The sequence below is a fragment of the Choloepus didactylus genome, chromosome 21 (genome assembly GCF_015220235.1).
Source record: "Choloepus didactylus isolate mChoDid1 chromosome 21, mChoDid1.pri, whole genome shotgun sequence".
In the NCBI taxonomy this organism is placed as follows: Eukaryota; Metazoa; Chordata; class Mammalia; order Pilosa; family Megalonychidae; genus Choloepus; species Choloepus didactylus.
In genome coordinates this window covers 41,984-68,306 of record NC_051327.1, presented here as the reverse complement: position 1 = coordinate 68,306, position 26,323 = coordinate 41,984, and positions in this window count along the sequence as shown.

Genomic DNA, 26,323 nt, shown 5'->3' with positions numbered 1-26,323 from the left:
ACTGTCCACAGTATGATAACATATGCGTTCATCAGCACAATCTATCTCTGAACATTTTCCTTACATCAGAAAGAACCAGAACAAGAATAAGAAATAAAAGTGAAAAAAGAACAGCCAAATCATCCCCCCATCCCACCCCATTTGTCCTTTAGTTTTTATCCCCATTCCTCCACTCATCCATACACTAGATAAAGGGGGTGTGATCCACAAGGTCTTCACAATCACACTGTCACCCCTTGTAATCTACATTATTATATAATTGTCTTCAGGAGTCCAGACTGCTGGGTTGGAGTTTTGTAGTTTCAGGTATTTACTTCTAGCTATTCCAATACATTAAAGCCTAAGAGGTGTTATCTATATAGTGCATAAGAATGTCCACCAGAGTGACCTCTCAACTCCATTTGGAATCTCTCAGCCACTGAAACTATTTTGTCTCATTTTGCATCCCCCTTTTGGTCAAGAAGATACTCTCAGTCCCACGATGCCGGGTCCACATTCAACCCCGGGAGTCATACTCTGCATTGCCAGGGAGATTTACATCCCTGGGAGTCGGGTCCCACGTAGGGGGGAGGGCAGCGAGTTCACCTGTCGAGATGGCTCAGTTAGAGAGAGAGAGGGCCACATCTGAGCAACAAAGAGGTACTCAGGGGGAGACTCTTAGGCACCATTACATACAAGTTTAGGCTCTCCTTTGTGGTAATGAGCTTCGTAAGGGTAAGTCCCATGCTCGAGGGCTCAGCATATCAAACCACCAGTCTCAATGTTTGCGACAACATCAACACCAGTCCAGGTGAGGATGTCCAACACATCCGCACCCTCCCCCAGATCTCCGGGGCTGGGGAGGGGGAGGCTGTAAATATATTTTTTATTATCTGCCCAAATTACTCTAGGATGTGTCACTATTTCACTCCAGCCTATACTAACCTATCGTATCTCACTTCCTAGTCAAAGCAGAACCACTTTTTTAAGATGTGAGGTTCCGATTTTAAGCAGTGATATTGCTAGTTTTTACCATTTTCTAGCTTTGACCACAAAAAAATTTTTTTGCACACTTTTTTCAAATTTCTGTTTCTATTTCTGAACTTTGACTACAGAAATAAACTTCCCCCTTCAGAAACTTTCTGCAACTTTCTGTATCCATTCAGTCTCCATTCCACCTTATTTTTTAATTCAATTTTGTTGAGGTATATTCACATACCATGCAGTCATAAAAAAGCATACATTCAATTGTTCACAGTACCATTATATAGTTGTGCATTCATCACCAAAATTAATTTTTGAGCATTTACATTACCACACACACAAAAATAATAAGAATAAAAATTAAAGTGAAAAAGAATGATTAAAGTAAAAAAGAACACTGGGTGCCTTTTTTGCCCCCATTTTTCTACTCATACCTCCATACAATAGACAAAGGGGAGTGTGATCCATATGGTTTTCCCAGTCACATGGTCACCCCTCATAAGCTACACTTTTAAACAATTGTCCTGAAGATTCAAGGGTTCTGGGTTGTAGTTTGATAGTTTCAGGTATTTACTGCTAGCTATTCCAATTCATTAGAACTAAAAAGGGTTGTCTATATTGTCCATAAGAGTGCCCACCAGAATGACCTCTCTGCTCCTTTGGAATCTCTCTGTCACTGAAGCTTATTTCATTTCCTTTCACATCCCCTTTTTGGTCAAGAAGAGGTTCTTCATCCCATGATGCCAGGTCTAGATTCCTCCCTGGGAGTCATATGCCAGTCACCAGGGAGATTCACTCCACTGGGTGTCAGATCTCACATAGGGGGGAGGGCAATGATTTCAACTGCCAAGTTGGCTTAGCTAGAGAGAGAGGGCCACATCTGAGCAACAAAGAGGCATTCAGGAGGAGACTCTTCAGCACAGTGTAGGCAGGCCTAGCTTCTCATTTATAGCAACAGTCTTCCCAAAGGTAAGTCCTGTGGTAGAGAGCTCAGCCCTTCAAACCACCAGTCCCCTATGTCTGTGAGCACATCAGCAAGCATTGAGATGGGGACACCCAACACCCCTGCATTTTACGACAGCTCTTCAGGGAGGTTCTACATATGTTTATCATTGTTTTTGTTTTTTTAATTAACATATTTTTAAAATTAACTATTAACTATATAAAAAAAAACATACAATAAAAAAACATTTCAAACAAACCATAACAAAGGAGTAAGAAAAAGACAACTAACCTAAAATAACTACTTTACTTCCAACATGTTCCTACTCTACCCCAAGAAAGTAACCTTATACAACAACATTTCTTAGAACTTGTTCCTACCATACCCATCAGAAATTAACAAACCATAGTTATTCTTGGGTATTCCCAAAATGTTAAATTTACCCATGAGAGCTTATCTGTTCTTAGTGGTTTTTCATTCCCCCTTCATTAATTGCTCTCTGTCACTAGTTCCCCTACATTCTATATTATAAAACATTTATTTTACATTTTTCAATGTTCACATTGGTGGTAACATATAATATTTCTCTTTCTGTGCCTAGCTTACTTTGCTCAGCATTATGTCTTCAAAGTTCATCCATGTTGTCATATCCTTCACAACACTGTTCCTTCTTACTGCCATGTAGTATTCCATCATGTGTATATACCACATTTTATTTATCCACTCATCAGTTGACATTTGGGTTGTTTCCATCTCTTTGCAATTGTGAATAATGCTGCTATGAACATTGGCATGCAGATATCTGTTTGGGTCACTGCTTCCAGATCTTCTGGGTATATACTGAGAAGTGCAATTGCTGGATTGAAAGGTAATTCTATATCTAGATTCCTAAGGAACTGCCAGAGTGACTTCCAGAGTGGCTGAAACATTATAGAGTCCCACCAACAATGAATAAGAGCTCCAATTTCTCCAAATCCTCTCCAGCACTTGTAGTTTCCTGTTTCTTTAATAGCAGCCATTCTAATTGGTGTGAGATGGTATCTCGTTGTGGTCTTAATTTTCATCTCTCTAATAGCTAGTGGAGCTGAACATATTTTCATGTTTTTCTTGTCCATTTGTATTTCCTCCTCAGAGATCTGTCTTTTCATATCTTTTGCCCATTTTATAATTGGGCTGTCTGTACTATTGTCATTGAGTTATAGGATTTCTTTATATATACAAGATCTCAGTCTTTTGTCAGATACATGTTTTCCAAAATTTTTTTCCCATTGAGTTGGCTGCCTCTTCATCTTTTCAAAAAATTCCTTTGAGGTACAGAGACTTCTGAGCTTAATGAGTTCCCATTTATTTATTTTTTCTTTTGTTGCTTGTGCTTTGGGTGTAAAGTCTAGGAAGTGGCCGCCTAATACAAGGTCTTGAAGATGTTTCCCTACATTATCTTCCAGGAGTTTTATGGTACTGTCTTTTATATTGAGGTCTTTGATCCACTTTGAGTTAATTTTTGAGAAAAGTGTGAGGTAGGGGTCCTCTTTCATTCCTTTGGATATGGATATCCAACACTCCCAGCCCCTTTTGTTTAAAAGACTGTTACGTCCCAGTTCAGCGGCTTTGGGGAACTTATCAAGGATCAGTCAGCCATAGATCTGGGGGGTCTATCTCTGAATTCTCAATTCAATTCCAGTGATCAATATGTCTATCTTTTTGCCAGTACCATGCTGTTTTGACTACTGTGGCTTTATAATAAGCTTCAAAGTCAGGGAGTGTAAGTCCTCTGACTTTGTTTTTCTTTTTTAGAGTGTTTTTTTTTTTTTTTTTTTTCAGTTTGAGGCTTCTTCCCTTTCCAAATAAATTTGATAACTAGCTTTTCCAAGTCTGCAAAGTAGGTTGTTGGAATTTTAATTGGGTTTGCATTGAATATGTAGATGAGTTTGGGTAGAGTTGACATCTTAATGACATTTAGCCTTCATATCCATGAACATGGAATATTTTTCCACCATTTAAGGTGCCTTTCTATTTCTTTTAGTAGTGTTATGCAGTTTTCTTTATATAGGTCTTTTACATCTTTAAGTTTATTCCTAGGTACTTGATTTTTTTAGTTACCATTGAAAATGGTATTATTTTCTTGAGTGTCTCTTCACTTTGTTCATTTCTAGCATATAGAAACATTACTGACTTATGTGCATTAATCTTGTATCCTGCTACTTTGCTAAACCTGTTTATTACCTCTAGTAGCTGTATCATCGATTTCTCAGGGTTTTCTAGATACAAGATCATATCATCTGCAAATAATGACAGTTTTACTTCTTCCTTTCCAATTTGGATGCCTTTTGTTTCTTTGTCTTGCGGGATTGCCCTGCCTAACACTTCTAGCACAATGTTGAATAAAAATGGTGACAGCAGGCATCCTTGTCACATTCCTGATCTTAGAGGGAAGGTTTTCAGTCTCACTATTAAGTGCTATGCTGGCTCTGGGTTTTCATATATGCTCTTTATCATATTGAGGAAGTTTCCTTCAATTCCTACCTTTTGAAATGTTTTTATCAAAAAGGGATGTTGGATTTTGTCAAGTGTTTCTCAGCATTTATTGAGATGATCATTTGATTTTTCTCTTTTGATTTGTTAATATATTGTAATACATTGATTGATTTTCTTGTGTTCAACCATCCTTGCATGCCTGGAATGAACTCCACTTTATCATGGTGTATGATTTTTTTAATGTGTCTTCAGATTCGATTTGCAGGTATTTTGCTGAGAATATTTGCATCTATATTCATTAGGGAGATTGGCCTGCAGTTTTCCTTTTTTGTAGCATCTTTGTCTGGTTTTGGTATTAGATTGATGTTAGCTTCATAAATTGTGTTAGCTTGTGTTCCATTTTCTTCAATGTTTTGAAAGAGTTTAAGATTGGTGCCAGTTCTTTTGAAAAGTTCAGTAGAATACCCCTGTGAAGTCATCTGGCAATGGTCATTTACTTGTGGGAAATTATGTTGATGGATTGGCTCTCTTTGCTTATGAATGGTTGGTTGAGGTCTTCTATTTCTTCTCTGGTGAGTCTAGGTTGTTCATATGTTTCCAGGAAATTGTCCATTTCTTCTATATTTTCCAGTTTGTTGGCATACAGTTGTTCATAATATCCTCATAATTTTTTTAAATTTCTTTGGCATCTGCAGTAATGTCACCTTTCTCATTCTTACTTTTGCTTGTATGGGTTTTCTCTCTTTTTGATTTTGTCAGTCTAGCTAGCTGTTTGTCAATCTTGTTGATCTTCTCAAAGAGCCAACTTCTGTTGTTATTTATTCTCTGTATTGTTTTTTTGTTCTCTATGTCATTTATTTCTGCTTATTCCTTATTTCTTTTCTTCTACTTGGTTTAGGATTGGTTTGCTGTTCATTTTCTTGCTTCTTCAGTTGCTCCACTAGTTCTTTGATTTTAGCTCTTTCTTCCTTTTTGATGTATGCATTTAGTGCTATAAACTTTCCCCTCAGTATTGCTTTTGCTGCATCCCATAGGTTTTGATATGTTATGTTTTCCTTTTCATTCATCTGTATATATTTAGCAATTTCTATTTCTTCTTTAACCCACTGATTGTTTAAGAGTGTGTTGTTTAACCTCCAGGTATTCATGAATTTTCTAAATCTCTGATAGTTATTGACTTCTAATTCTAGTCCATTGTGGTAAGAGAATGTGCTTTGCATAATTTGAACTTTTTAAGTTTATTGAGGCTTGTTTTATGACCCAGCATATGATCTATTCTGTAGAAAATTCTGTGAGCACTAGAGAAGAATATGTGTCCTGGTGATCTGGGATGTAATGTTCTATATATGTCTGTTAAATCCATTTCATTTGTCATATTGTTTATGTTTTCAGTTTCCTTATTGGTCTTCCATTTGGTTGATCTATCTATAGGAGAGAGTGATGTGTTAAAATCTTCCACAGTTATTGTGGTAACATCGATTGCTTCCTTTAGTTTTGCCTATGTTTGTCTCATGTATTTTTTGGTACCTTGATTGGGTGAATGAAGAGTTATGATTGTTAATTCTTCTTGTTTAATTCCCCCTTTTAATAGTATGTAGTGGCCTTCTTTGTGTCTCATGAAATCCTTGCATTTAATATCTATTTTATCTGAGATCAATATTGCTACTCCTGCTTTATTTTCGCTGTAGCTTGCATGAGATAATATGTCCATCCTTTCACTTTCAATTTCTTTGTGTCCCTGTGTCTAAGATGAGTCTCTTGTATGCAACATATTTGTGGTTCATATTTTTGATCCATTCTGCTAATCTATATCTTTTAATTGGGGAGTTAAATCCATTTATGTTCAACATTATTATTCTTAAGACATTTCTTGAATCAACCATTCTCTCCTCTGGATTGTTTGTCTGATATAGTTTTTCCATCTCTCTTTTATTGTCCTTTACTGTGCCCATACTGAATCTCTTTAATACTGAAACTTTCTCCACATCTCTGTCTCCTTTCTTTGTTTTTCTGTTAGTAGGGCTCCCTTTAGTATCTCAAGAAGGGCAGGTCTCTTGTTAGCAAATTCTCTCAGCATTTGTTTATGTTTGAAAAATTTAAGCTTTCCCTCAGATTTGAAGGAGAGCTTTGTTTCATAACGAATTCTTGGTTGGAAATTTTTCTCTCAGAAGTTTGAATATGTGATGCCTCTGCCTTCTTGCCTCCATGATGGCTGCTGAATAGTCACTACTCTTATGCTGTTTCCTTTGTAAGTGGTGGTTTATTTTTCTCTTGCTGCTTTCAGAACTTGCTCCTTCTCTTCAGTATTTGACAATCTGATCAGAATGTGTCTCAGAGTAGGTTTATTTTCATTTATTCTATTTGGAGATCACTGGGCATTTATGATTTGTGAATTTATGTTGTTTAGAAGGTTTGGAAAGTTTTTCCCAACAATTTCTTTGAATACTCTTTCTAGACCTTTACCCTTTTCTTCCCCTTTTGGAATACCAATGAGTCTTATATTTGGATGTTTTATATTATCATATATCTGAGCTCCACTTTGATTTTTTTGTTTTTTTCCCATTCTTTCTTTTGTTCTTTCATTTCCTCTTCTGTTGTCCTTGATTCACTGTTTAGCTTCCTTTAGTCTTGTACTCTGAGTATCCAGAATCTTTTTAATTTGGTTAACAGTTTCTTTTATTTCAATAAGATTGTCTATTTTTTAAATTTACTCTTGCAATTTCTTCTTTATGCTTTTCTAGCGTCTAATTTGTGTCCTTTGTATCTTGTGCCATGCTCTTGTTTTTTGTCTTTAGTTCTTTGATTAGTTGCTCCAAGTTCTGCATCTCCTCTGATCTTTTGGTTTGGGTGTTTGGATTTGGGTTATCATCTGATTTTTTTATATGCTTTAAAATGTTCTGTTGTTTTTGGCCTCTTGGTGTTTGCTTAACTTGTTAGGGTTTTCTTAGGTATGTAGACTGATTCAAACAGTTGTCTCTAATTTGTCAGCTTTACAGCTTGGTGGAGTACACTTTAGCTAACCAACATGTGGAATCTGAGTGCCAACTATTCCCCTTAAGCCAGCTCTCCCCAACTTTGTCTTTGTGTTGGGTGGGGGCCTGAGTCTTGTGGGGGTCCAGTTGGTGCATCAAGTTTGCTTATGTAGTTTTTGCTGTCCACCTTGAATGTGGGGTGTGTTTCTGAGAAGTTAGGGAGGGAGGGCAGCTTTAATCAAATCTCCCAGGTGTTCCTGGAGTTTTAAAGCTGTTGCAATAGTCTAATCCTTCAGTTCAGTCTTACCACAGTTTGTCTCTGCCACTGACTCACAAGTCCTTGGTATTGGCTTATGGTCCCTGGGACTTGTGAATGGGTCCCTCTTCCAAGCCATGCCCTCCTAGGACCTCTGCTATGGGAAGACTATGCTACATCACAGGTGAGTGACATCCCTCAAGGGAAGTTCTGGGCCATAGGGCCATGTAGGGGCCTCCCTTGCCTGCTGAAAGGATGGCTGTATTGTGTGTGTTAATTTCCCTCTTTTCACAGAGCTCCACCTTTCCAGCTCTGGGACAATTAGCTGTGTGTGCATGAAAAGTTATTGTTCACTCCAGATATTGTGGCATGTGCATGTGTTGCTAGAAACACTTCTCCTCACACTGAGTTGTTTGGAGCAGCTCTGGGCTGTGGTGCTGGTGCCAAGCAGATTTCCCAGCCCACTGCCACAAGATGGCTGTAAGGGGTCACCCCCATTTTCTTGGGAAGTTATGGGGTTTAGTGAATTCTCTCAGCCACTAGGCTTATTGTTTTGTCCCTCAGATCTATCTTAGCTCTGCTCTTGCCTGGGTTCAAACTGCAAATCTTTGAGGCTTTCTTTAATGGGCTTCTTGGAGTAATTGTTTTAGAAAAAGAGAAAAAGATTAAAAAAATGGGCCCTCCTTGCGGATCTAATGGGCTATTGAAATGCTAAGAGACAAGGGTTTCTTTCAGTGCTGCAGAAAGAAGCTGGTAAGCTTGTTTTTTTTGCTGGACTTTTTACAACTTTATTGTTAAATATTTTAAAGGTTTTAAAGGTTTTGGTGGATCATAGAGTTTTGTAAGGAGGAGGGTGAGGAGAATTGTGGCAGCAATGGGTCCCTGGCACGGGTGTTGGTGGGGCACTGCAGCAAAAGTGGCATGAAGACTGGAGGATGCAGCTAGGAGAGGAGTTTGAGGAGGAAAATTGAGGAGAAGTTTTTTGGAAGGATTGAAGAAATAGTTGGGAAGAGGAGGAGAGGGAGCACTGGGTTTGGAGATAGGCTGTTTTGGGAGAGGGGAATGGAGAAGAAGGATTTGGTGAGTGGAACAAGTTTGGCAGAGGGGAAGAAAGAAAAGGGCACCTGCACAGATTGAAGAAAGCCTGAACATATGGGACTTTGCTACACTTGCAGAGATGCTGATAGTAATTGTACTTCAGCTAGGTGGTAGAGTGAGGGTGGATAGGGTGGGGGGAAACTTCAGTTCCTAGGGCCTGGACCCAGCAGAGGCAAATTTTTCTCAGTGAGGAATGTTGTCCTGGAGAACACAGAGAGAGAGAGGGTGCTGGAAGGGAAAGAGGGGGCACTTTCTCTTTATCCAGAGGTGATTTGATGGTGTTGGTGCTGAAGTTAGGCAAGTGGGTTCCAACCCTTCCGATGGAGATTCTGTTTCTTTTCTTGATCCCAGGTTTTGACACCAGTATGTTAGGATTTTTGACCAGGAAGATAATAGATCAAAGCTCAGTTGGAGAAAGTTTTATTGTTGCCATGCACAGGTGGGCTGAAGCCTGAGTGGCAACAGCTCTGAATAAAGGTGGGAGTACAGTATTATAGCTTTTTGGGAGGGGGATTGGGAGAATAATTGTTGGTGGGTAAGATAGAGAAGTAAGGAGTTGAGTCAGGGGATTGGTTTGCTCAGGGTAGGATAAGGAGTCGATGTCAGGGTAAGAAAAGGAGTTGATGTCTGGGGTGTTCAGGGTAAGAAAATGAGTTGACATTAGGCTAAAATAAGGAGTTGATGTGAAGGAGGTTATTACATTATGGAATTTTGCTCAGACTATTATGTCAGCTAAGAGTGCATTTTATGTAAATAGTCATGTCTGTTGTGTGAGAGCTTCTAAGTGTGTGTTGCTTATGTGTTGGGGTGGGGTATTTTGCCTAATGTTGTCTGCTTCTAAGTGTAACAATAATTTGGCTTTTCAGCCTTTCTGTATATTATGTGAATTGAGTCCTACATTTTCCCAGCTGTCGACCAAAGTAAGAGAAGATTACCTTCTTCTGAACATTGATTGGAAATTTCAAGTACTGGTACTACAATGTCTTATTATATTTATGTGGCTAGAATATATATAATTTTCACAATTTTGGGTAATTACCACATCATTCAGCATTGCTTTCCAAAACAGGTAAAAGAACTGGGAAACTAAGAAAGAAGACTCTCAGTTCTAGCCAAGTTAAAAAGTCCATGATCCACTTAATGTAGAATAGATGTTTTTCAATTTGGCCCTTTTAAAAAAATCTTCCATTAAGAAAAGTTATTGATGTGAGCTGTTTGACTTGGAAGATTTTGATATTCTTTGGTTTCACCTTGTTATCCAGTCATTTGTCCTAATATTTCATAAACAAGAAAAGTGTAGATGCTTCAGAATATTTATGCCCTCAAGAATTTTTTCATTCCTCATTTCTTTTCTCCTAGGTCCAAGCATGGTATCATCTGCTATTTTTTTAAAAAGTACCAATTGCTTTTAAATGAAATATAAGTGCTAATTGTGGGTAATGTTTTGTTAACATTTTTTTAAAGCATACATTCCAGTGTTGTTATTGAAGTTTTAATATTCCTTTTCTATCATACATGCAGGTATTGGAAAAAGAAAAATAGAGAAATTGAAAGGTGTTTTATTATTGAATGCCCTAGAAATATCAGCAGTGCAGCAGTTTAAATTTTCTGCAGCATTTTCATTGCCTACCTTAATTTTGTTGAGAAACAAATATTTCATGTCTTAGAATATTAAAATTATATGGTGTTTAGATGGATTAATGAAACAGCTTTTCTCTTGAGAATTAATTCTTTAATGGGAAATTTTTGATTGAAGTCAAATTTGCCCTTATGCAGCTGATGTCATTAAGGTCAAAGTGAAGTCCAAATGACAGTGGCAGTAGGAGGAAAATGTGTGGCTAAAGACTAAGAAAGAACAATTGAAAACAGTTACTTCTACTGAATATATAAATTACAGAACAGAAAATCATTATGTCTTCAATTCGTTTTCCTGATTTTCTTTTAAGGTTAGGAAATGGGACTGCAAGAATCTCTTCTCAGATTTGCAATGTTTGGAATGTGTCCCCAGGATTGGGGGCAGTTAAAGCTATTTTGTAGATGCAATTAACATCTATAATAAGTTGAGTTTAAGTAAAGTAGATTACATGCAATAATGTGGGTGGGCCTCATCTACTGAGCTGAAGGCCTTTAGTGTAAAAACTGAGGTTTTCCAGGAAGAAGAAATTCTGCCTCAAGACTGTAGACAATTACTGATGCATTTCCAGCCATCAGGTTTAGCTATGGATTTCTGACTTGCCAACCCCCAGACCCCACATTCACCCAAGACAAATCCTTAAAATGTGTGTGTGTGTATGTGTGCATGTGGTGTATCTCCTAATGGTTCTGTAAAACCTTAACTACAAGATTCTTCAATTAAATATAGTAATAAAAATCACAATTATTTAGTCAGAATTGATGAGAACTCTTTTTGAAGAATAAATGAGAGAAAGCCTGTGAGTGTGAGACATCTGGAATTAAATAACTAGATCCTCATTTTTCACATTACTAGAAATTATATAAAATAGAGATAAATGGCAACATAGAGTATAATTTTAAATGTGGAGGTAAATATAAAAGACTTGAACATGGGGCATTCACATGCAGATTTGGGAGAGCTGGTGAAAAGATTTCAGTTTTTAGGTATAAACCTTATATTAATGGAATTTTACATTTTGTCCATTTATTACTTTTAAAATTTGATACATATTTAGGCTACACACTACATGGCACCATTGATATGACATTCTGGAAAAAGCAAAATTATAGAGATGTTAACAGATCAGCAAGTGTAAGCTAAGTTATTGGAGGCTCAGATAGATGAAGTGTTTTGTTTGATACTTAAAAGATATATAGCTGTCAGTATGCAGTGCTTGACATCCATAGAATTTTGTAGCACAAGGTGTGAATCCTAATTTATGAAATTAATAAAAAACTAAAAGTAAAAAAATTACAAAATTAAATTGTAGATTGTTATATCCTAGAGAGGAATCCAGAGCATGACAAAATAATCACACTATAATGCAAATGAATAGAACAGACAAACTTTTTTGAAGGAATTGGAGGAAAGTGAGAGGAATCTTTAAAATTGAATTTAAAATGATATCCACAGTGACACTTAAATCTTGATGCAATTATTTCCCACTGGAGCAGTGGTTAACAATTCTAAAACTGCTATATGTATATATGAGTGGTACATTAAGTCTATAGATGGTAGATGGTGGGACCCAACTTTCTCATAGTGGAAGGTTACAGAGGAGAAGCCTGGAAAATCCATATAATAATGGAATACAGTTGGATAGATCAGTATGAACATATGCATAGCATAATATATATTCAGATGATTCATATATAAATGTTATGTGCATATATGTATCTTAGTAAATAGGCACATATTACCTTGCACTGTCTGCTGAAGGGGCAAAGGAGCAAGGAAACCTCAATAACAATGAGCACAATTACCTCCCAGATATAATTAAATTACCATTCTCCAATAAAAGGAACCAGGACTCCATGTAGTAATGGCTGCTTGTAGCACTAGGACAAAAAGTATGCAAGGTAAGCCTGTATGATCTTGTGCCAGAAAAAGCAAAACCATCCAAAGAAAATGACATAAACAAAAAACAAAGTTGTTTTAGATAAGTGGAAAAAAGTGATTTACTTAAAGAGGCCCTATTAGTCAAAGCTACAACAAATTGAAAAAGTAGATAGAATATCATTGTATTAGATCACAAAATATAAAATAAATATCCAAAAATCTATACAGAAATAAATAAATGATTAAATAAGTAAATAATGGAATAAAAATCTTCCATTTATAAGAATTCCAAAGAATTTTCATAGATACTCAGTCCTCAAGGAGGTGAAGAATAACTCCCACCTCCTTAAATGAGGGGTGCATACAAAGACTTCATCCAAAGAGCACATACCATCCAGACTGGCAGATGGTAACTTTATAGCAGAATAAGCTCACATATGCTACCTCAGCCAGGTGATCTGGGTTAACATCAAAAGTGAGACATCATCTTGAGAGCTGTGTTCCTGATATGAAATGATGAGAATGAAATGTTTCCTCTGTGGTCTTTCTCTGAAAAACATGTAGCCCAGTGTAATTGTCAGAAAAAATCAAGCACCCCAAACTGGTACATTGCATCTATTCAGTCTTCTAAAATTGTCAAGGCCATCAAAATAAAAGAAATTCTGAAACTGTTACAGCCAAGAGGAGCCTAAGGCAACATGAAATCTAAATATAATGGATATCCTGGTTCAGAAGAAATTAAGGTCTAAGCTCCAGTTACTAATAATGCATCAATTAGTTGGGAAAAAGTAACAATTGAGATTAGGTCTCAATAATACAGGAAACAATCTGCTATTCTGATAACTTTTTTACTATCTTCAAAATTTTTCTCTGAACCTAAAACTATTGTAAAATAAGATGTTTACATTATGGAACAAATTGTATAATTATAATATTTTATTAACATGTTATTTGCATACTTAGTTCAAGTATTAGATATTAAAAATTCCCTCTTTCAAATAGTCCTGTTGCTTTAATAATAGGATTTGTGTTACATTTTAAATGGTTTTAAGCAGCATGCATATCAATAATTGGTACTTAAAAGTGCCATTTTCTCTAATCTTCTAAACACATAATGATACCCTTTGACTTTCTAAACACATATGAAGATACCCAATGGATGTAAAGATCAGATACAATATGCTACTTCCTATGCAAATTAATAACATTAATGCAATACTTATAATATCAAATGGAGAAATATACCTTGCTGAAATCAAAAGCATATTGGTATAAACAGATGACAAAATTTTATACAATATGTCAGAGGGGCATGATATGTTCAATCAAACAGAAAATATTTATAAATATCCAATGAAAACCTGACAATAAATAAACTTACATGCTTATTAGAAGGCTTTTTGCTTTGATTACCAGAAATGAGATGGAAACTTCAAAAGTACTGGTGAATGTAAAACTTTAGCAAGACATATGAATATATTTTCGGAGTTTGAAAATTAACAAAAAGGAAGAGTAATGATATGATATGGGAAATGTATGAATCATTGGGTGAAAGATTTATTATGTGCAATAGGTATATTAAAAATTGATGGAAATTATACACATCTTTATTTTAGCTTTGAAGTAGAGATATAAAAAATTAAACCAAGTTGCTTCTGATTTTGAATTTGAGAGCAATAATTTATTTTCAGTGAACACATTTGACTTGCAGCCAGTGACTTAGATCATAAATATACTGACAATTTAACTCCTTTACAAATTTCATCTAAATTGATTTAAGCAGTAAGTAATATCAGTTATTGGTACTAAGAAAAAAACAGCCACCAGTCTTTAATATTCTAAATCTGCTTGTTAAGAATTATTCTTAGCACAATGCTATCCAAATGTGGATGTGCAATTGACTTTTTCTTTTTAAATGGGTCCTGTGAAAGAAATTTCAGTAAAAGGAAATTAAAAATTATCAAAAGTCCTCACTGGGTCAGGAAGAATTACCAATTATAGCAGTTCTTTCTCATTTCAAAAGAAGATAACCAAATATAGAAAATAATTGAAGCATTTGCTTCGATAGTGTTTTAATACATCTATATTTCTATTTTTCAGGATATACAGCTACTTTAAAGCTATAGGAAAAAATGTAAACATAAAAGTGTTGAAGCTCTGTATTTAGGGGTGCATCCTCCCTTTTCATTTGGTTACAATAAATCTTAGCATGGTGAGCCATGTTACAAAACATTCCCTGAAGGTGCCAGGATTTTGTGTGATCATTACCCAATTGTTTACGTGTTTCCCTTTCTCTGAATTTGTGTAAGGATTTCTGCCCAGAAACAGTCACATATGTGTAAAAAATACTAAAGCTTCTCTAAACTGGGGCCATTGAAACCTTCAATAATTGCATACTTTTTTATAAAATAAGTTTTGCCAAACTATTATATGAGAAAGTAAATGATAGAACACTAGAGGACATTAGCATAAACAAAGGTTCTGTGACTGCCATTTAAGAGAAATATAAGGGTAGAAGCCATGACAAAGCTTCCACCACAGCACTTTGGACTGGCAAAGGATGATTTTTACTGACCAAGTGGTCCTAAGTTGGTCTGAAGCCACTGCAGCACCTCCCTTGGCTTGCAGGTCCTGATGAAAAGGAAGTTCTTGTTCTCTCAGTGGACTCTGCCCAAGGTCAGCAGGGCTAAGAACAGGCCTTTCCTGCCATGCCTGTGATGCTAGTAAGTGAAAACATGTGTGGTCAGTTGCTCTCTCTGGGTTGGTGGTGCACATGCCAGAAGCTTCTGCTCACAGCAATTATTGGTGGCTGCATGACCCTTTGTGGCCATCCTGTGTATTCATGGAGATTGAGGTTACTGGTGGTGTGGGCTGGCTCCAGACTTGTCTGCATTTTGGTTGGGGAATACCTTGGAGCCATGGCCTGGATGACAAGAAAATCTTCATGATTTCTAGACATCTGAAAAAACTTCCCCTCTATGTCATGCTGGGATTCCAGGAATGACTTCAACTTTCCATAGGAAAGACCTGAAATCTAAATCCAGAAGACACTGAGCCAAAAAATGGGTTTCTGACATCAGATTTTCCAAGAGTTATTCAACTTCTTTAGCCCAGAGAACTTCAGTAAAGCTTTGGATAAGATTCTCTCAGATACATTACTCTCTGGTCTTGATCAAAATCAAGGAGAAATGTTGATACAAAGTTGAAAGTAGAAAATATTCTGATGTCTCCATGTCGGCACTGTTGTCTGGAAGAACTTCCAAAGAATTATTCTCTATCTACAGCAAAGGAATATCTAAGACCAGTTTTCCTGAGATGTTGTCAAGGGGGAATCTGAAGTGTGCTTTTTCTGCTGTAGCAAACCCCACACAAACAGTAAGGAAATAAGAAGAAATTATACTATAGATTCTGGCCTCTAATCTATTATATTGCTTTTTGCAAAGCTCACAAAACAATCCTGACTAATAATTTTTAACAGATCAAAGATATCTAAAACACATTCATGAGATTTTTTAAGCAATTGATCTCATAATTCACAATAAAGATTTAAAGGGAAGAATATGATTCATTTTCCTTAAATGAATAATTTTATGATATACAATTTTCATATACCATTTTCTTGAAATTTAAACAGCATTATCTGTTGCACTACTTTGGATTAAATTTTTCATAAAAATTCCATAGGATTAAAGAATTTGTTCAGTTAATTTTAGCTGCTGTAAAAATAACTAGAAATAAAACATCACTTTAATCTGTATAAAATTATTGTTTTTCTTTTATGTAACAGCTCAGTGTCAGTATTCCTGCTAAATGACATCCTGGCTGACAGTGCTGCAAAGAGTGATTCCAGACCCAAGCTAACTCCTTTCTAGAAAGTTTGTCAGCTGTAACATGTGTCTCTCACATTGTTGCTGTGCTGCTGGGCTTTATACACTCATTGTGAAGGGGAAAAAGTGTGATGGTACACATGCATTTGTGTTCATGGGCCAGGTCTGTACAGGACAACATTCACTTCCATACATATTTAATGGGCAATGATTCATTCACATGGCTACACTTAATGCTAAAATGCTGAGGTAGAGCTGCACTAGGTAAGTAATCGTAAGAGGAGATGAGTCAATGAGTAAGTGTATTCCCCATTTTTCTACTATATATAAAAATGCTGTTTTGTAAAAACATAGTTCAATGTTTGCTTTCAAAAAATCTGGCCAAATTTTTGATTTCTAGAATCAAATACAGGGAAGGTATATGTGGGAGGAGCACATGGATATCAGTGATGACCAGTCACAAATTCAACCTTTGAAATAGAGAATAGACTGAGGGTGAAAATTGGCTGAAAATATGTGGACAAGACTTGGAACACATTTCATTGCCTGAAGAAGACAAAGAAAACATGTTCAGGGTGCTCTTTGTGGGTAGGGAATTGAGGAATACTGAGAAAGCAGGAAGATATGTGGTGAGTGAGTCCTCAGGAAAACTAGGCTTTTGAGATTTTAGCAAAACAAAAGACCATTGAAGTCAATGAAAGTTGTATTTAACTGAGAATTCAAAAAGCAATATGCACTTTTTGCAGAATTCAAGGTGGTGGTTTTAAAGAACATATTTCAGCCCAGAAAAAAACCATAGAAGTCAATGAAAGTGGTATTTCACTCAGTTTTCAAAAGTGAGCAATATCCTGTTTTTCACAGATTTCTAGGTGAGTGTGGTGCAGAAAGTGAGATATCAGCCAAGAAAAACACCATAGAAGTCAATGAAAGATGTATTTCATTCAGTTTTCAAAAGTGAGCAACATACTCTTTTCTCAGACTTTTCTAGGAGAGTCTTTTAAAGAACAGCATTTTTATATATAGTAGAAAAATGGAGAATGCACTTACTCATCAACTTATCTCCTCTTACCACTACTTACCTAGTGCAGCTCTACCTCAGCATTTTAGCATTAAGTGTAGCCATGTGAATGAATCATTGCCCATTAAATATGTATGGAAGTGAATGTTGCCCTGTACAGACCTGGCCAACAAACACAAATGCATGTGTACCACCATGCTTTTTCCCCTTCACAATGAGTGTATAAAGCCTGGCAGCACAGTAACAATGTGAGAAACACATTTTATGGCGGAACATGAGATTTCAGACCAGGAAAACACTATAGAGTCAATGCAAGAGGCACTTCACTCAGTTTTCAAAACTGAGCACCATAGAGTTTCATGAACTTCTGGGTGAGTGTTTTAAAGAACATGAAACTTCAACCAAGGAAAACACATTGAAGTCAATGAAAATGGTATTTCACAGTTTTCAAAACTGAGCAACATAATATTTTTTTCAGACTTCTAGGTGAGTGTTTTAGGTACATGGTATTTCAGACCAGGAAAACACCAAAGAAGTCAATGAAAGTTGTATTTTAACTCAGTTTTCAAGAATGAGAAATATATTCTTTTCTACAGACTTCTATCTGAGGGTTTTAAAGAATGTGAGAGTTCAGCCCATGAAAACACTGTAGAAGTCAATGGAAGTGGAACTCCACTAAGTTTTCAAAGCTGAGCAACATACTGTTTTTAGAGATATTTAGGTGAGTGTTATATAGAACATGAGATTTCAGCCCAGGAAATACCACTGAAATCAATGAAAGTGGAATTTGATTCCAGTTTCAAAGATGAGCAACATAAGGTTTACGGACTTCTGGGTGAGTGTTTAAAAGAAGGTGGTATTTCAGTCAAGTAAAATACCATAGAGACCAATGAGAGTGGTATTTTGCTCTACTCAAAACAGAAAAACATACTGTTTTTTCACAGACTTCTAGGGAGTATATTAAAGGATGTGATATTTCAGCCCAGAAAAATACCATAGAAGTCAATGCAAGTGCTATTTCATTCAGTTTTCAAAACTGAGCAACACTATTTTCGCAGACTTCAAGGTGAGTGTTTTAAGGAACTTGAGATTTCAGCCCAGGAAAACACCATAGAAGTCAATGAATGTTGTATTTCACATGATTTTCAAAATTCAGCAGCATGCAGCTTCCACAGACTTCTAGGTGAGTGTTTTATAGAATGTGATAAAATACCATAGAAGTCAGTGAAAGTGGTAGTTCACTCTTTTCCCCAAACAGAGAAACATATTGTTTTTGCAGACTTCTAGGGAGTGTATTAAAGAATGTGATATTTCAGCCCAGGGAAACACCATAGGAGTCAATGAAAATGGTATTTCACTCTGTGCTCCAAACAGAGAAAAATACTGTTTTATAGACTTATGGGTGAGTGTTCTGCAGAAAGTGAGATTCCAGCCTTGGAATACAACAAGGAAGACAATGGAAGCAGTATTTCACTGAGTTTTAAAAACTGAGCAACATATTCTTAGCAGAATTCTAGATCAGCAATGGCAGAAAGTGATATTCCAACCTAGAAATACAGCATAGAGTTAAATGAAAGCAGAATTTAACTCAGTTTTCAAAACTGAGCATCATACAGTTTTCACAGAGGTGAGTGTTCTGTAGAAATTGAGATTTCAGAACAGGAAAAGAGCATAATAGTAAATGAAAGTGGTATTTCACTTGGCTTTCAAATTTGAGAAACATACTGTTTTCTCATAATTCTAGGTGAGTTTTCATCACAAAGTGAGATTCCACCCTAGGAATACTGCATAGAAATCAAAGAAACCAGTATTGCACTCTGTTTTCCAAATTGAGCTACATAATGTTTTTTCAGACTTCTAAGGGAACATAACACAAAAAATGAAAGTTCAACACAGGAAAATATCATAGGAGTCAATGAAAGCAGTATTAAACTCATTTTGCAGAGCTGAGTAGCATACTTCCATGGGAGACTTCAAGGTGAGTGTTCTGCAGAAAGTGAATCCAGTCTAGGAACACAGCATAGAAGCAAAGGAAAGCAGTATTACATTCAGTTTAAAAATTGAGCAGCATACTCTTTCACAGATATTAAGGTGAGTATTCTGCAAAAAGGGAGATTTCAGACTAGGAAGAAAGCCTATAATTCAATGAAAGCCTATTTCATTCAGTGCTTACAACTGAGGACACACTATTTTCACAGACTTCTAGGTGAATGTTCTGCCAATAGTGAGATTCCAGCCTAGGAATACAACATAGAACTAAATGAAAGAATTTTACTCAGTTTTCAAAACAGAGTAACATACGTTATTCAGAGACATCTGGGTGAGTATTTCCAGAAAGTGAGATTGGCACAGGAAATAAGCATTGAAGTCAATGTAAGTAGTATTTCACTCAGCTTTCAAAACTTATCAATATACTGTTTTCAAAGACTTCTATGTGAGTGTTTTGCAGAAGGTGATATTTTGGGAGAGAAAATCAGCATAGATTTCAATGAAAGTTGTATTGCACTCAGTTTTCAAAACTGAGCAACATATGTTTTTGCAAAATTCTAAGGGTTTGTTCTGCTGGCAGTGAGATTACAACACAGGAAAACAGCCTAGAAGTCAATGAAAGCTGTACTTCACTCAGTTTCCCAAACTGAGCAACATACTTTTCTGGGGGACTTCAAGGTGAGTGTTCTGCCAAAAATGAATCCTGCCTAGGAATACAGCATAGAAATCAATAAAAGCAGTATTTCACTCTGTCTTCAAATTGAGAAATATGCTGTTTTCACAGATATGTAAGTGTTCTGAAGTGAGATACCAGACTAGGAATACAACTAGAAGACAGTGAAAATAGTATGTCACTCAGTTTTCAAGACGGAGTTAATACTGTTTTTGCAGTCTTCTAGTTGACTATTCTGCAGAAAGTGAGATTACAGCACAGGAAAACATCATAGAAGTCACTGAATTCAGTATTTCACTGTTTTCAAAACTGAGCTGCTACTGTTTTCACAGATTTCTAGTTGAATATTCTGCAGGATGTGTGATCTAGCACAGAAATACAGCAGAGATTTCAATGAAATCAGTATTTCAATCAATTTTCAAAACTGAGCAACAGACTCTTCCACAGACTTTTAAGTGATTGTCATGCTGAAAGTGAGATTTCAGCCTAGGAATACAGCATAGAAGGCCATGAAAGCATTATTTTAATCAATTCTCAAAAGTGAGCAACCTATGGTTTTTGAGGACTTCTAGGAGAGTGTTCTGTAGAAACTGAGTTTTCAACCCAGGATAACAGAATGGAAACCAATGAAAGCATCATTTCACTAAGTTTTCAAATCTGAGCAATATAACATTTTCAGACTACTAGGAGAATGTTCCTAGTTGAACATTCTGCTCATAATAAGCAATCATTCCCATTCTTTAGCCTCATTCTGTATCCTGGTAACTTATATTTCATGTCTATGAGTTTACATATTGTAATTAGTTCATATCAGTGAGACTCTGCAATATTTGCCTTTATGTGTCTGTCTTATTTCACTCAATATAGTGTCCTCAAGGTTTCTTCATCAACCCATTTCTTTTAAGATGGTTTTGTTCAAACATTATATATTCTGTCCTAAGTAAACAATCATTGTTTCCCTGTATAGTCACATATTAATGTATTGAGCACCATCACCACTCTCTATATAAGGACATTTCTTCCACAAAGACAGACGAGGAGTCAAAGAAAGCAGAGAGGCAAAATAAAAAAGCAAGAGAAAGAGAGAAAAACAAACAAACAAAAAGACTTGATAGCTGGAAAGTGACAAAAGGAAAGATAGCATTAACCTAAAGTAGAATAAAGAGTCAGACAACATCACCAGTGCCAGGAGTCCCATACCCTTCCCCTATCCCCCACCACCCCATATGCATTTAGCTTTGGTATATTGCTTTTATTACATTAAAGGAAGCATAATACAATGTTTCTGTTAATTCTAGCCTCTAGTTTGCATTGATTGTATTTTTGCCCCAATACCAACCTATTTTTAACACTGCATATGTTGACATTCATTTGTTCTACCTCATGTAAAAACATATTTGTACCTTATATTACAATTGTTGAGCACCCTAGGTTTCACTGAGTTACACAGTCCCAGTCTCTATCATTCGTCTTTTGTTCTGGTGTCCCACATGATCCCATCCTTCCTCTTTCAACCATATTCACAGCCATCTTTGTTCAGTGTACTTACATTGCTGTGCTACTATCTCCCAAAATTGTTTTCCAAACCTCTCACTCCTGTCTTTCCTTTCTGTTTGCAGTGCTTCCTTTAGTGTTTCCTGTAGAGCAGGTATCTTGTTCACAAACTCTGTCATTGTCTGTTTGTCAGAGAATATTTTAAGCTTTCCCTCATATCTGAAGGATAGTTTTGCTGGATAAAGGATTCTTGGTTGGTGTTTTTTTTCTTTCAGTATCTTAAATATATCACACCACTTCCTTCTTGCCTCCATGGTTTCTATTAAGAAATCCACACAGTCTTATCAAGCTTCCTTTGTATGTGGCAGATTGCTTCTCTCTTGCTGCTCTCAGGATTCTCTCTTTATCTTTGATGTGTGATAATCTGATTATTAAGTGTCTTGGTGTAGACCTATTCAGATCTACTCTGTTTGGGGTACACTGCACTTCTTGGATCTGTAATTTTATATCTTTCATAAGAGATGAGAAATTTTCATTGATTATTTCCTCTATTATTGCTTCTGCCTCTTTTCCCTTCTCTTCTCCTTCTGGGACACCTATGACACATAAATTCTTGCTTTTTATTTTGTCTTTAAGTTCCCAGAGACATTGCTCATATTTTTTCATTCTTTTCTCTATCTGCTCTTTTGTGTGTAGGCTTTCAGGTGCCTTGTTCCCCAGTTCCTGAGTGTTTTCTTCTGCCTCTTGAGATCTGCTGTTGTATGTTTCCATTGTGTCTTTCATCTCTTGTGTTGTGCCTTTCATTTGCATAGATTCCACTAGTTGGTTTTTCAAACTTTCAAGTTCTACCTTATGTATGTCCTGTGTTTTTATTATATAGTTCAGCCCTTTCGCCATATCTTCCCTAAACTTTTTGAATTGACTTATTATTAGTTGTTTCAATTCCTACATCACAGTTGAAGTGCAAGTTTGTTCCCCTGACCAGACCATAACCTCATTTTTCTTGGTGTAGGTTGTAGTTTTCTGTTTTCTAGGCATGGTTTCCTTGGTTGCCCCAATCAGGCCTCCCCAGACCAGAATGGGCTAGGATCCCAGAAGGAAGAAATATTCAGTATCTGGTTTCCCTGGGGGTGTGTCTTAGAAAATTGGTACACCCTCTGATGCCTCCAGTCACTGTGCTTTCCTGCCCAGCAGGTGGCACCTGTTAGCCTATCATTTTTGACTGGTGTATGGAGGTTTGTCTCTTTTTCCCGAAGTTCTGAATGAAAGCCAGGTAGTAGAGCTGGGCCACACCCCTTTCCTCTTAGAGAAGACAGACCCCCTACATGGAGGTCATTAGCATTTCAATGGACTCTCTGCCTGTGCTATACCCTTGTCTGGGTCACAGAACTAGGAACTGAAAATGGCTGAGGCTTTCTCCTCTAAGCTGAAAAGGAACAGAGAGTCCCCTTCAGAGCTAGTCCAAGTGACCCTCTGGCTCTTCAAGGTCATTCATTACCCAAAGCCTCTGTCTCCTTGTTGGGGATTTGTACCTTGTAGTGAGCAGTTCACACTCACTGATTAAAAATTCAGTTGGAGCTCAGCTGAGCTATATTTGCTTGCTGGGAGAAAGCTTCTCTCTGGCACCATGAGGATTTGCAGCTCAGGCTGTGGGGGGAAGGGTCTCCCAATTTGGATCCACAGCTTTTACTTACAGATTTTATGCTGTGATCTTGGGCATTCCTCCCAATTTGGGTTGGTATATGATACATGGAAGGTCATGTTTCCCCCCCCACAGTTATTTCAGATTATTTACTAATTGTTTCTGTTTTTTTTTTTCAGTTGTTCCAGGGGAACTACTTAGCTTCCACTCCTCTCTATGCTGCCATCTTAGAAAGGGTAGCAACATACTGTTTTTGGAGACTACTCCTTGATTGTTCTGCAGTAAGTGATACTATAGCCTAGGTATAGAGCATAGAAGATAATGAAACCATTATTTAAATCAGTTTCCAAAACTAAGCAACATGCTGTTTTTGCAATCTTTTAGGTGAGTGTTCTGCAGAAAGTGGGATTCTGGCCTAGAATACAGCATAGAAGTCAATGAAAGCATTATTTCACACAGTTTTCAAAACTGAGCAACATATTGCATTCACAGATATCTAAGTTTGTATTCAGCAGGAAGTGAAATCTTGGACTAGGAATGCAACATAGAAGAAAATGAAAGTAGTATTTCACTCAGTTTCAAAACTGAGCAACATACTTTTTTCACAGACATCTAGGTGAGTGTTCTACAGACAGCAAGTTTCCAGACTAGGAATACACCATAGAATACAATGAAAGCAGTATTTCACTTATGTTCCATCACAGCTACATACTCGTTTGCAGACCTCTAGGTGTTTTGCAGAAAGTGGGATTTCAGCACAAGAAAACAGCTAAAAGTCAATGAAATCAATATTTCACTCAGTTTTCAAATCATGGCTACTTATTGTTTTCAGACTACTAGGTGAGTATTCTGCAGAAAGTGAGATTCCAACCTATGAATACAGCATAGAAGTCAATAAATGCAGTTTTTCACTCAGTTTTCTTAACTGAGCAGCATACTCTTTTTTGAGACTTCATGTGAATGTTCTGTGAAAAGTGCGGCTGCAGCATAGCAAAACAGCATAGATGTTAATGAATGCAGTATTACTGTTTTCATAATTGACTCTTTTCACAGTCCTCTAAGTCATTTTTCTGCAGAACATGGGATTCAGCCTAGGAATACAGCATAGAAATCAATGAATGCAGTATTTCACACAGTTTTCAAAACTGAACAACATACAGTTTTGACAGAATTCTAGGTGACTGTTTTGCAGAATGTGAGATTCCAGGCATTAAATTATTGTAGAAGCCCTGAAGCAGTATTTGCCTCAAAATTCAAAATGAGCAACATACAGTTCTTGCATACTTCTATGTGAGTGCTCTGCAGAAATTGTGATTCTAGCCTAGTAATATAGCATAGAAGTCATTGAAGTCTGTATTTCCCTCAGTTTTCAAAATTGAACAACATACTCTTTTTTCAGACTTCTAGGAGAGTTTTCTTCAGAAAGTGAGCTTTCTGCACAGAAAAACCACATAAAAGTCAATGAAAGCAGTATTTCTCCCAGTTTTCAAATTAAGCAAAATACTGTTTTCTGCAGACTTTTATCTGATTGTTCTGCAGAAAGTGAGATTCTAGCATAAAAATACACCATGGAAGTCAACAAAAGCAGTATTTCAATCATTTATGTAACTGAACTGCCAATTGTTTTTGAAGACTGCTAGGTGAGTGTTATGCCAAATATGAAATTTCAGCATAGGGAAGCAGAATAGATGTTAATGAGTGTAGTATTTCACTCTGTTTCCACAACTAGGAACATACTCTATTCACAGACTTCTAGTTGAGTGTTCTGCAGAAAGTGGGATTCAAGCCTAGGAATACAGCATATAAGTGAATGAACACAGTATTTCACTCAGTTGAAAAACTGAGCACCATTGTCTTTTCACAGACATCCAGGTGAGTGTTTTGTAAAAGTGAGATTCCAGCCTAGGGATTCATTGTAGGAGTCATGAGCAGTATTTCCCTCAGTACATACCATTTTGGCATACTTCTATGTGAGTGTTCTGCAGAAATGGAGACTCTAGCCTAGGAATACAGCATAGAAGTCAATTAAAGCAGGATTTCACTCAGTTTTCAAAACTGAACTACATAGTGTTTCCACAGTCTTCTAGATGAGTGGTCTGCAGAAAGTGTGATTGAAGCACAGGAAACCATCACAGAAGTCAATGAATGCAGTATTTCATTCAATTTTCAAAACTGAGATACATACTGTTTTCAGTCTTGTAGGTGAGTGTTCTGCAGAAAGTAGATTCCTAGCCTGAGTATGCAGAATAGAAGTCAATGATAGCAATATTTCACTCAGCTTCAAAACTGAGCAACATACTATTATCGCAGATTTCTAGGTATGTGTTCTGCAGTAAGTGATATTCCAGAGGTGAAATAATGCATAGAACTCAATTAAAGCATTATTCACTCAGTTTTCAAAACTGAGCAACTTATTATTTTTGTAGCCATAAGAAAATGTGCAGAAATTAAATTTGAAAAAGGAAAAGAGAATAGAAGTAAAGGAATGCAGTATTTCATTCAGTTTTCAAAATTAGCAACATATTGTTTTATCAGAATTCTAGGTGAGTTTCTGCAGAAAGTGAAATTCCACCCTAGGAAAACAGCACAGAAATCAAGGACAAGCTATTTCACTAAGTTTTCAAAATTGAGCCACATAGGTTTTTGGCAGACTTCTAGGTGAATGTTCTGCAGACAGTGAGATTTCATTACCGGAAAACATTATAGAAGTCAATGAAAGCAGGATATCACTGTTTTCAAAACTGAGAAGCATTCTGTTGTTGCAGACTTCTAGGTGAGTGTTGTGTGGCAAGTGAGATTTCAACACATGAAAACAGCCAGGAATCAATGAATGCAGTATTTCAATCAGTTTTCCAAACTGAAAAACATACTCTTCCCAGATTTCAGATGAGTGTTCTGTTAAAAGTGAGACTTCAGTGCATGAAAAATCATAGAAGTCAATGAAATCTATTTCTCTGTTTTCAAAACTGAGAAACATCCAGTTATTGCAAAAATCTGGATGTATATTCTGCAGAAACAGATATTTCAGCACAGGAGAGCAACACAGAATTAAATGAAAGAATTTAACTCAATTTTCTAAACTGAGCATCATACTGTTTTCACAGTCTTCTAGGTGAGTTGTTTGCTGAAAGTGACATTCCTACCTGGAAATACAGCATAGAGGTCAATGAAAGCAGTATTTCACTCAATTTTCAAAACTGAGCTGTATATTGCTTTTGCATATTCCAAGGTGAACGTTCTTCAGAAAGTGAAATTTCAGCACTAGAAAAGATCATAGAGCAATGAAAGCAGTATTTCACTCAGTTATCCAAAGTGAGCATCTTTCTGTTTTCACAGACTGTTTGCGAAGACAGTATGTTGCTGTGTTTTGAAGACTAAGCTGAATACAGTTTTCATTCACTTCTATGTTATTCTGCTGAGCTGAAAAATCACTTACTAGAAAGCAGTCATGTGGAAATC